The sequence below is a fragment of the Eubalaena glacialis genome, chromosome 4 (genome assembly GCF_028564815.1).
Source record: "Eubalaena glacialis isolate mEubGla1 chromosome 4, mEubGla1.1.hap2.+ XY, whole genome shotgun sequence".
Classification (NCBI taxonomy): Eukaryota; Metazoa; Chordata; class Mammalia; order Artiodactyla; family Balaenidae; genus Eubalaena; species Eubalaena glacialis.
Genome location: NC_083719.1, coordinates 154,197,176 through 154,208,160, shown reverse-complemented (window position 1 = coordinate 154,208,160; position 10,985 = coordinate 154,197,176). Strand labels below are relative to the sequence as shown.

The window sequence follows — 10,985 nt, the reverse complement described above, 5'->3', positions numbered from 1 at the left end:
AAAGGGGTACAGGTGTATAAAATAACATTATGTCTATCTATCTGTCTATCTATCTATCTATCTATCTATCTATCTCTGTCTGAGTTCCAGCAGGAACACTCAAATAAGAGAATTCAAGAAGGATTTAGCAAACAGACTATTGACAAAAGTGTGGACAAGATGCAGGAAAACCACAAAAGGTAGTCCTGGATTCTAGGTGCTGTACCACCCCTGGACCCAAAAGGATGAAGGAAGGCAGCAGCTACCCAGATGCAGAAAGAGAAAACTATGTAGAGAAGGCCACCTTAAGAGGATGTGAGACTTCTACGTCACGCAGCCAGCCTGAGATGACCTCACGGGGGGGGGAGCCAGGGGAATAAATCCCTCCACCTCTCTCTCCCCTTCCCCTACCCCCAGAGCTGCTGTGGGGCTCCCCATAGGCCCACACCAGCAGGAAGCCAGAGGGCGAGGCAGGGGAGCCTGGATGATGCACCCCTAGTGGTCTGACTCCTGGGGCTCAGAGCTGGGCAGAGCAGGGTGCAGGGGGCTCTGGGGTGGGGACAACTAGAAAGCACCCAAAAGAATGTATGAGATGTGGCTGGAACATGGAGTATGGGGGGTGGAGGGGGGCGTGACAGAGGGACACGGAGCAGAAATGCGACTGCAATGGAGCCTGTCTGTCAGGCTAAGAGTGAACGGGAACCATGGACCTGACGTGGTCATAGAGACCCTGGCCACCGCTGGGCCCTGGGAACAGGCGTCCATCAGAAGGCACCTGGCAACCTATGATTCCCGAGCTGAGCCAACACCTTCCTGAACTTCCCAGGCTGCCCTCTGGAAGCGACCCCCACCAGCCTTGTCTCTTGGAGCCCATGACACCGCAAACCAGAGCCTGGGAACACAGAGGGGTGCCGGCTGCCAGTGGCTACCGAGAGCGCAGCCCGTAACATCTTGGACCAGTTAAAACTAGTCTATCTCTTTTATTTATATTCCATTCCACCTTTTCCCCCCTCCTCATGTGGAAAGAGAGCCCGGGGATCAGGAGCTCTGAGGAGCAGTTTTCCCAGAAAGACAAGAAATGCCTGTCCACTCCCCCCGAGGGACAGCTCCAGGCGGCCAGCCGGGAAGCCCGGTCAGTCCTGCCCTGTCGGGCCTCAGGAAACTGACAAGTGCCAGCCCCTCTCATCTGGGAAACATTAAAAGCAATCTCTAAAGTGATTCATTAAAAGTCCTCCAGTGGCAGAAGACCATCACCCAGATGTGAAAATAAACACAGAGGGAAATTCCAGCATCAGAATGGTTTCAAGTCTTTAAACAAATGCGTGGCTATTTCAGGGAAGGGAAGAGTCTTTTGACTGTCTTTCCAAGCCCCCAGAATCCGAGTCAGACTCTCTCCATCCAGCAGGCCAGGCAAATTCCTACAATGCCAAACACAGAAAACTGTGAAAACACTCACTTGACTCCCTGGGGCCCTGCCCACTTGAAATTCCCAGCGTCCCACCAGCCAAGGCCAGTCACCCAAGCTTACCAAGCTTCTGGCGGTGCAGCCTTCAGCTCAGCCTTTGTAAAGCGCCGGAAATGAAAGCCGAAGCAATTGGTCCATTCTGCCCTGAAAAAAAAATCAGCATAGAAAATAAATGGAGAGTAAATCAGTATCAGGCAAAACTGAGAGTGTGTATACACTGATAAGACATAGTAAAAACGAAAGAAAATAGGAGTACATGGGGGCACAGATCACATGTTATCATGTCTGTTGTCTGGCAGAGTGAGTGGCACATGGTAGGTGTTTGATAAACATGTCAGGAAAGAGAGAAGGAGGGAAGGAGGGAAGGAAGGGGGGAGGGAGGGGGAGGGGGGAGGGAGGGAAGGAAGGAAGGAAGGGGGGAAGGAAGGAAGGAAGGAAGGGGAGGGAGGGAGGGGAGGAGGGAAGGAAGGAAGGAAGGAAGGAAGGGGGGAAGGAAGGAAGGAAGGAAGGAAGGGGAGGGAGGGAGGGGAGGAGGGAAGGAAGGAAGGAAGGGGGGAAGGAAGGAAAAAAGGAAGGGGAGGGAGGGAGGGAGGGAAGGAAGGAAGGAAGGAAGGAAGGGGGGAAGGAAGGAAGGAAGGAAGGAAGGGGGGCGGGAGGGAGGGAAGGAGGGAAGGAAGGAAGGAAGGAAGGGGGGAAGGAAGGAAGGAAGGAAGGGGGAGGGAGGGAGGGAAGGAAGGAAGGAAGGGGGAGGAAGGGGGAGGGGGAGGGAGGGAAGGAGGGAAGGAAGGAAGGAAGGAAGGGGGGAAGGAAGGAAGGAAGGGGAGGGAGGGAGGAAGGGAAGGAGGAAGGGAGGGAGGGAGGGAGGGGAGGAGGGAAGGAAGGAAGGAAGGAAGGAAGGGGGGAGAGAGGGAGGGAGGGAAGGAGGAAGGGAGGGAGGGAGGGAGGGGAGGAGGGAAGGAAGGAAGGAAGGAAGGGGGGAGGGAGGGAGGGAAGGAGGGAAGGAAGGAAGGAAGGAAGGGGGGAAGGAAGGAAGGAAGGAAGGGGGGAGGGAGGGAGGGAGGGAAGGAGTGATGGAGGGAGGGAGGGAAGGAGGGAGGGAAAGAAGGAAGCCCACGTGCAAAGATAATTAAAGCGGTAATACTACAGTTTAAAAGTGTAACAGATTCAGCATTGTTTAATTATTACACTTCACAATTCACATATATAATGTATATGTACCATACATAGCATGATAATACAACTTATAATTCTTAGTAATACAGGCAACAAAAGCAAAAATAGATAAATAAGACTACATCAAACTTAAAAACATTTATACATCAACGGATATAATCAACAGAGTTAAAAGGCAAGCTAGGGATGGAAGAACATATTTGCAAATCATATATCTAATGAGAGTTAATACCCAGAATATATAAAGAACTCTTACAACTCAACAAAAACATCAAATAAGTTGATTAAAAAATGGGCAAAGGACTTGAATAGATATTCTGCAACAATATGCAAATGGAAAACAAGCACATGAAAAGATATTAACACCACTAATTATCAGAGAAATGCAAATCAAAATCATAAGATATCACCTCACACCCATGAGGATGGTATTATTTGTTAAAATAATATATGTGTGTGTATAACTAAATCACTTTGCTGTACACCTGAAACTAACATAACATTGTTAATCAACTATACTCCAATATAAAATAAAAATTAAAAAAATAAAGTGTATACAAGCCATGTTTATCATTAAAAACAAAACAAAACAAAACCCTCCCTATTTCTTCCTCCAGCCTGGGGCAACCACCAGTCTCCTTTCTGTCTCTAAGAATCTGACTACTCTAAGTGCCTCATATAAGTGGAATCATACAGTATTTGCCCTTTTGTGTCTGGCTTATTTCACGTAGCATAATGTCTTCAAGGTCCATCCATGTTGTGGCATATATCAGAATGTCCTTCCCTTTTAAGGCTGAATAATATTCCATTGTATGTATATACCACATTTCGCTTATCCATTCGTCCATTGATAGACACTTGGGCTACTTCCACCTTTTGGCTAAAGAGAATAATGCTGCTATGAACATGGCTGTGCAAGTATCTTTTGGAGTCCCAGCTTTTGATTCTTTGGGGTATATACCACTGGGATTTCTTTTTAGTGATGAAATTTCCCCTGAAAGCTGGAGGGTGGAGCAGGGAGAACCCAGCATTCGCTGAGACTGGGTAAATGATCTAGCTGTCAGATGGTGGAGAACATAGCAATTGTGAACTTACTCATATTTAGATTAGACTTCTAACTCTACCGTGAGTACAGACAATTATGAATCTGTGGAAACCCCACTCGTCATCACAGCCAGCTGCACATTCCCAGGGAAGATCAGTGCAAAGGGGAGAGTTTGGAAACCTGAGAGACCAGGGTTCAAATCTCAGGAGGAGCCCTTATTGGCTATATGGCTCAAGCAGGCCAGAGACCCAATACCCAAAACATGAAGGTGATAAAATGCTCTTCATATAGTTGACGTGAAGACTAGTGAGAAAGTACACACAGTGCTGGTGTGTTGTAAGCACTCAATAAACACTGTGTTTCCTCCACTCTGAGGTATCTCCCCTTTTTTTCAATGTCACATTCTACAATTACATTTCCTAATTCAGGGTGTGCTTTACCAGATACCAGCTTTATCATTGCCTGTGAATGGAGTGAACTCAGCCAAACTGCTCTGGAGAAATCATAGAATTTTCCCTAGAAGAAGCTGGTGTAAAAGACCCCAAGGTGAGAATGCCCAGCACTCAGGGCTGGCATGTTCACCTGTCAAAGGTCCCTGTTCACCTCAGATGAAAGAAGAGTTTCCAAAGAGTAAGTCCTCGGCCAGTGCTATGTAGCAAAACTGTGAATCACGTGGCTGAGGAACAGACCCAACAGTGGAGCAAAAGGGCTGAGGATGAAGGTTCTGGAATTAGCAGTCCTGGGTGTGACCTTAAGAAAGTCACTTCATTTCTCCAAACCTCAGCTTCCTCATCTGTAAAATGGAGCCAATAATAGTATGCCTCCTAGGGTGGCTGTGAGGAGTAAGAGGTGGGTAGTGTTGTAACGTGCATGGCACAGAGCCCACACTGGGCAGCTGTGGAACCCAGATGAGATGAGCCAGGTCCCCTCTCCCCTCACTCCTCAGGCATTTCTGCAGGAAAGGGGTTTAATGGGAAGTATGCACTGTGCTCTGCCCCTTCTCCAAACTGTACCATCAGCACCCTCCACATTTTCTTTCATCACCCTTAAGGCCTTGATCATAAAGTTTACGAGAAGTAAACAGTAGCTCATCTACCCATCCATCCATCCACCCACCCATCCATCCATCCATCCATCCATCCATCCATCCACTCATCCATCCATCCACCCATTCATCCATGTACTCGTCCAACATTTATTGAGTGCCTGCCCTATGCCAAGCCTGACATAGCCATTGGGAACCAAAAGATGAATAAAACAGGCCTCTTCTCTACAGGAAATCACAGTGGAAGTGGGGGAGGAAAAAAAGTAACGACAAGAACAGCAAACACTTACTTAGAGCTACATGCTAGGCGCGGCTTCAAGTGCCTTTGCATAATACATTTAATTCTCCCAACAGGCCTATGATTTTTAATAAAGCTGGTAAGTAGCGGAGCTGGAATTTGAACTTGAGCCCTCTGGCTGCAGAGTCCATGCTTCCAACTAGACTGAGAGTCAAAAAACTTTAACATCAGGTCTGGTACAGACACCAACACATCAGGACAAATGTCAGTGATTTTGCGATGCTCTCAAATGCCAGCCAAAAACCAGCCAGCTCTCCTTGAACCGCTTTTAACCTCTAGACTGTAGGACCCTAACACTAATGGAGTCTTGGGCAGAGGTCACGGGATCGGACTTGGGGGTGTGAAGGAGGGTGTCCAACAGCTCCCCAGAATCAGCAGGCAGCCAAGTGCTTGTGGCACTTGAACGCCCAGAAGGTTGATGAGTGGTGAACATGTAAATTACACTCCATCCCTCACGATTCACTGAGCGCTATTCTCACACACATCGGCTCATTTAACCTTCAAGAGAGCCCTGTGAAGGAGATCTAATTGCTGTCCCCACTTTACAAAGGAGCAACCTGAGGCTCAGTGTCCCCAAGCGGGGGACACCCAGCACACCTGTCGAAGGCCCTTGTTTAGCTCAGATGAAAGAATTATTTCCAAACAGAACATCTTTGGCCCAATTCTACATGCTTGCCAAAAGCAAAGGAGTTGGACCTGCATTCAGTTTCTTTGCCTCCCACCAATAACCAGCCAGATGTCAGGGGGTCCCTTCCTTTATTCTCTGCCCTGCTGTCCCCTCCTCAAGGTGCCACTCTGACTGCACTTCTAAAACATCGCCCCATCGCTCGCCACTGCCTGTCCCCGTTGCATTTTTCTTCAGGACACTATGGTTATCTGGTATCATAGTAGACTTATTTGCTTAGTGTTTGTTTCTCCCCAGCTAGACTGTAAGCTCCATGAGGGCAGGAAATTTGTCCATTTTACTCTTCACTGTATCCTCAACACCTAGAACACAACCTTAGTGCATTGAAGATGGTCAATGTGGTTTAGTTCAATGACTGAATAAACATATGAATGGAGGTGGGTTGGAGAATTACCCCTTGTCTAGGAAACCAGAACACAAGGGCCAGAAATTCACCTGAGCCCCCTGTCCCACCTCTGGGTCTAAGGTTCCCCCCGCCCCAGGCTTGGCCTCAGGGCTAATAGGAACACTTGGCCCCTTGTCCTCCCTCTCCCAGTCTTCTTCCCTTTCAAGGACACTCTCCTAGGTGTCATGCCCATAAGGGGCCCTTTTAGATGACACCCCACAGCCTCACTCCAGGTCTTTCTTGCTCACCCATTGCCTCACACATATGCATACTCCCCTATTTCCAAACCAAATCAGTACCAGGCTCAGTTCATTTTGTCAAGTATCTTGAAATACCGTAAACTCATTCATGTGAAGGTATTGATGAATGATAACAGGTGTGATTTTTAAAGGGGGCCTTCTATTTGGATAGTATAGTAACACACTAGAATGGATCATTATAGGAGTTTCCAGTATCCTGGAAACTTAATATGCCTCATCATATACAGAATATTACCTGAGGATGACATTCATTCATTCATTTCTTCATTTGGTATCCCAGCCAACATCTACTGAGTGCCTTGTACCTGCCAGGAAATGTCATGTGTGCTGAGAACACAACAGTGAGCAAGACAGTCGAGGTCCCTGATCTCAGAAAATCCACTGTGTAGCTGAGGAGACGGAGCTGTAAGCAAAGACCTTGCCAAGGAGTTTTCATTCTCATTCTTAGGATTATAATAAAGGGTGGAAACTCATGCAGGGATCAAGGCAGTCAGGAAGGCCTGTGGGGAAACTGCAGTCTCTGCTGGCCACTGGTGGGTGACCGGGAGCTCACCAGGCAGCAGAGGGCACGCACTCTGGTACCTGCAATTGTGCAGAGTCTGAAACGGCACAAGCAAGGCTGGCCCTGGGCCCACTCATTTCATGAGACCCTTAAAAGGGGCTGAAGCTCAGCACAGCCAAGGCATTTGTGCCAAGCAGTAGGTAAAAGCAACAGGGCAGGGTGTCCTTGGGACTGAGTAGATGGCAGCAGTATGTCCCTCCTTTTGGAATGTTAGAAATAGAGTCTGTGTTCCTGGGGTTCTCAGTTCCCTGTGAAATTGCCCAAGTTGATGATCGTGACAACACAGGAGGCAAATCGGCTGTCTCTGCACACAATCTGCAGTGTCTCCCTGACCCTGGCATATCCAAGGAGCTGTCTCAATATTAAGCTGCCCTTTCCCCTGCCTGTCAAGGGAAAGAGGCTTCAGCATTAACCGTGACAATGATGGGTGACCTGAGAGTTTTCTTTGACCTGCCACCTAAGGTAAGTGGCTTTTTGCAAAGATCCCAAGACTTTGCTTTTAATTCAGCTCAAACCCAAGTTTCCCTCCCAGGCAATATCTCCAATGTGCTGGGTTGCCCAGTGAAAAGAATCATAGCCCTTTCCTTTTCTGGCTTTCTCTGATGCAACAAGCCTCCAGCAACCGTCAGAAAAGAGGGCAAGTAACATCCGTGGTGGAGACAAGCCTATGAAATTAGTTCAAACATACAGCGAGGCACTGTACTTACTGCAGAGAGACACATGCTGTTCCGTGGACACAGGCCTATTCGTGAGTCACCAGGCATAATGGGGCATTGTTGAAAGTGTTGGAAACATGAGAATTTCCTCACTGCCCAGTTTAGGTAATGTTGGAGTTACATTTGCCTCCAGAAATGAAGTCAGAGAGACTCGGCCCAACTCCCAGTTGCCAGGCCCAAACCATGGGGCCACCATGTTTTTAGGCTGACTTGTGTTCATAGGAGTCACCCCAGGTTGTGTTTAAGGATTGACTTCTCATCTGCATACACAAGAGAAGTGAGTGCTTTGACAAAGGACGTGCACGGAACTCTGGCCAGAGGGTCCTAGAACAGGGAGAAGGCTATCTTAAAGACACACACACACACCTGGGCTCTGTCCTATCAGATAGATTGGCGGGAAGAGGAAAAACTTGCCTATGATTTGGTGTGAGGAAGGGATATGGCAGGCATGCAGGCAACAATCCATCTAGAATAATATATCATAGCTCTCATTTCTTGAGTATATTATGGGCCAGGCATTGTTCAGTGCTGTATGTGTATAACTTCATTTCTTCCCGCATCCCTAAGATCCAAGTGGGTTCTGCCAACCTCGTTTACAGAAGGAACTGAGAGGTGACAGAACACGCCTATGTCAACTGAGCCAGTGATTCGCACACCTGGGATTTGAACTCAAGTCTGAGGGATACTAGAGGTGGTGTCCTTTCTTAACCACTATACTATGCCACATGATGAAATTTAGGGGGAGGAAATTTGGTGGCTGAGTGTCATTTAATTGCTGGGAGAGTGGCATTTCCTTAGCCCTGGATAAGGGGTGGCACCGGGATCCAGTTGCACAGTCCCAGACCCTGAGCTCCTGTCTCCCATGATCCTTTACACCTGTTTCTATCGCAGCCCTGTCACACAGCTCAACACCAAGATGGCTTGTTAGAACACTGTCTCCCCACTAGATCCAAGTCCCCCAGAACAGGCACTCCATTGTATTCTCTGCATCTGCCACAACACCTGGAGCTGGGATCACACTCCAAACATTTTTGTGGGTCCACATGAATGGATGGATAGAGGGTCACCCACATGCATGAATAATTCAGACAAACTGGGCTTGAGTCCAAGCTCAGTCACTGGCTGGCTGGGTGGCCTTGAGCATGTCACCAGGCCTCAGTTTTCTCATCTGTGCAATTGAGAGGTTCAATTACAGCTGTATCTACAAAATGAGAGACAGATCCCACAGGTGGAATGTAAAAATGAAAGTTCTTTGTTTTTATTATTTTATTTAAATTGATATTTATTTTCTCCATAGAAAAATATAACTAGTTCTTCAAGCCTCTGAAGCTTTCTTTTAAAATAAGACTAAGTAAAAAAACAAACAAACAAACAAAAAGTAGTTCATCTTAAGAGTCTATTCAATCTTGGATCCCATCCAGGTCTCTCTGTGTCATGCTCACCCCACATCACTCTTTCCCATGCCTGCCCTCCAGCCCAAGGACCCTCCTGTGGTCTAGGGTGGAGAGAGGCCCTGAGGCTTTTCCTTGATCTTCATTCTAATCCTGTGTTACAGAGAAATTGTGCCTGTTCCCCTCGGCCCCCACTCTTGATTCACAAAGGCCCATTTTGGTTGTCTCACCACGGGACATGGATTCAGGCTGGAGAGCAAGTAGTTAAAATTGGGTTCGGGAAGCAGCCCACCCGAGCTTGAATCTGACCACATTCTAGCTATGTAACTCAGTCTGGTTTCTTAACCTGTCTGTGCTGAATCCCTTCCTCTGTAACCTGGAGGTCCTAGTGGCAGTTATCGTGTGAGGAGTCAATGAATTCACAGACATATGTCTCCCAGAACAGGGTTTGGCATGTGGAAAGCAAATAATTTTAAAATTTGTTTGGAAACACAAAAGGTCCCGAGTAGCCAAAACAATCTTGAGAAAGAAGAACAGAGCTGGAAGAATCATGTTCCCTGACTTCAGACTATACTACAAAGCTACAGTCATCAAAACAGTATGGTAATGGCACAAAATAACAGACAGATCAGTGAAACAGCATAGAAAGCCCAGAAATAAACCCACATACTTACGGTCAATTAATCTATGACAAAAGAGTCAAGAATATACAATGGAGAAAAGACAGTCTCTTCAATAAGTGGTGCTGGGAAAATTGGACAGCTACATGTAAAAGAGTGAAAGTAGAACATTCTCTAACACCATACACAAAAATAAACTCAAAATGGATTAAAGACCTAAATGTAAGAACAGATAACTATGAAACGCCTACAGGAAAACACAGGCAGAACACTCTTTGATATAAATAGCAGCAATATTTTTTTGGATCCATCTCTTAAAGTAAAGGAAATAAAAGAAAAAAATAAACAAATGGGACTGAAGGCCTTTGTCTGACCCAAGGAGAGGTCGCATGTGAGGAAGTGGAAGGAAAGAGAAGCACAGATGTGGCACGTGAAAGTCAGACTCTCCTGACAGCCAGCATCCAACAGGGAGGAGCGGATGCCCATTCAGGACTCAGGGACGCAAGAGTCCCAGGGCAGGAGAAGCCCAGTGACTCAGCCCAGAACTCCCCAGCTCACATGGCCACAGAACTGGGTCAGCAAGTTCAACACGACCTTGTCACAGAGGTCCCAGCTGACATCTGAGACACTTTATGACCACCTCAAATGTCATTCCTCACATGTAAAATCAAGATGGTAATAATGTCACCCTCGAGGAGAGGTTTTGAGAATGAGCTGGATTAATACACATAAAGAGCTTAGAAGGGAGCCTATGTATCAACTTTCCCAAATGTTAGAGCTTATTGTTACCTCGGTTAATTCTTATTTTCTTCTCTGTGGCTTTCTGCATGTTCCTTTTTCCTATGATGGGTATGAATTACTTTTACAACTAGGAAAATATGGAAATAGGGAAAGGATCTGTTTTAAAGAAAAAAAAACAATGATTAAAGATAGAATAGCAGTGCTGATGGCTGTGAGGAAGGGAGAGGCTATGTCTAGTTGGGGGTAATTCCGGGTGGGCCTCACAGAGGCAGCAGCATTAGAGATGGGCTTTCAAGCATGGGTAGAATCTCATTTAGTGGTGAGGGGGCTCCCTGGTGCACCATTATGAGCCAAGGAACAGGGAAATTTGGTGCTAATGAAAAAGGTATGAGGAGAGAAAACCCAGCAATGCCAGTAGATGAGATGGGAAGAAGATCCTGTGAGGAGAATATTTTCCAGAATGCCTAGTTTCTGGGCAATAAGGAGGCCAGAGACATAAAGTGAGGGCAGTCTTCAAAACAGAGACACCTTTCTTTGTTACTGATCCAGGCTTAGAATTGTTGCTGGAAAACACAAACTGATCATTTACAAGAGAAGAAATAAAAAATGATCATTAAAAC

The 10,985-nt window shown here is 46.8% G+C and overlaps 1 long non-coding RNA gene across 2 annotated transcripts in view; it reads right to left on the bottom strand.

Moving 5' to 3' along the window:
- Positions 1-1,258: 1,258 nt before the first annotated feature.
- LOC133090171 (uncharacterized) overlaps positions 1,259-10,985 on the bottom strand; it is a 66,109-nt gene continuing 56,382 nt past the window's right edge. For both annotated transcript variants that reach the window (XR_009700786.1, XR_009700787.1), the window contains exons 2-3: positions 1,508-1,588; positions 1,259-1,397 (exon numbers count right to left, since the gene is read on the bottom strand). This is a non-coding gene — a long non-coding RNA (uncharacterized LOC133090171). The remainder of the gene's footprint in view (positions 1,398-1,507; positions 1,589-10,985) is intronic.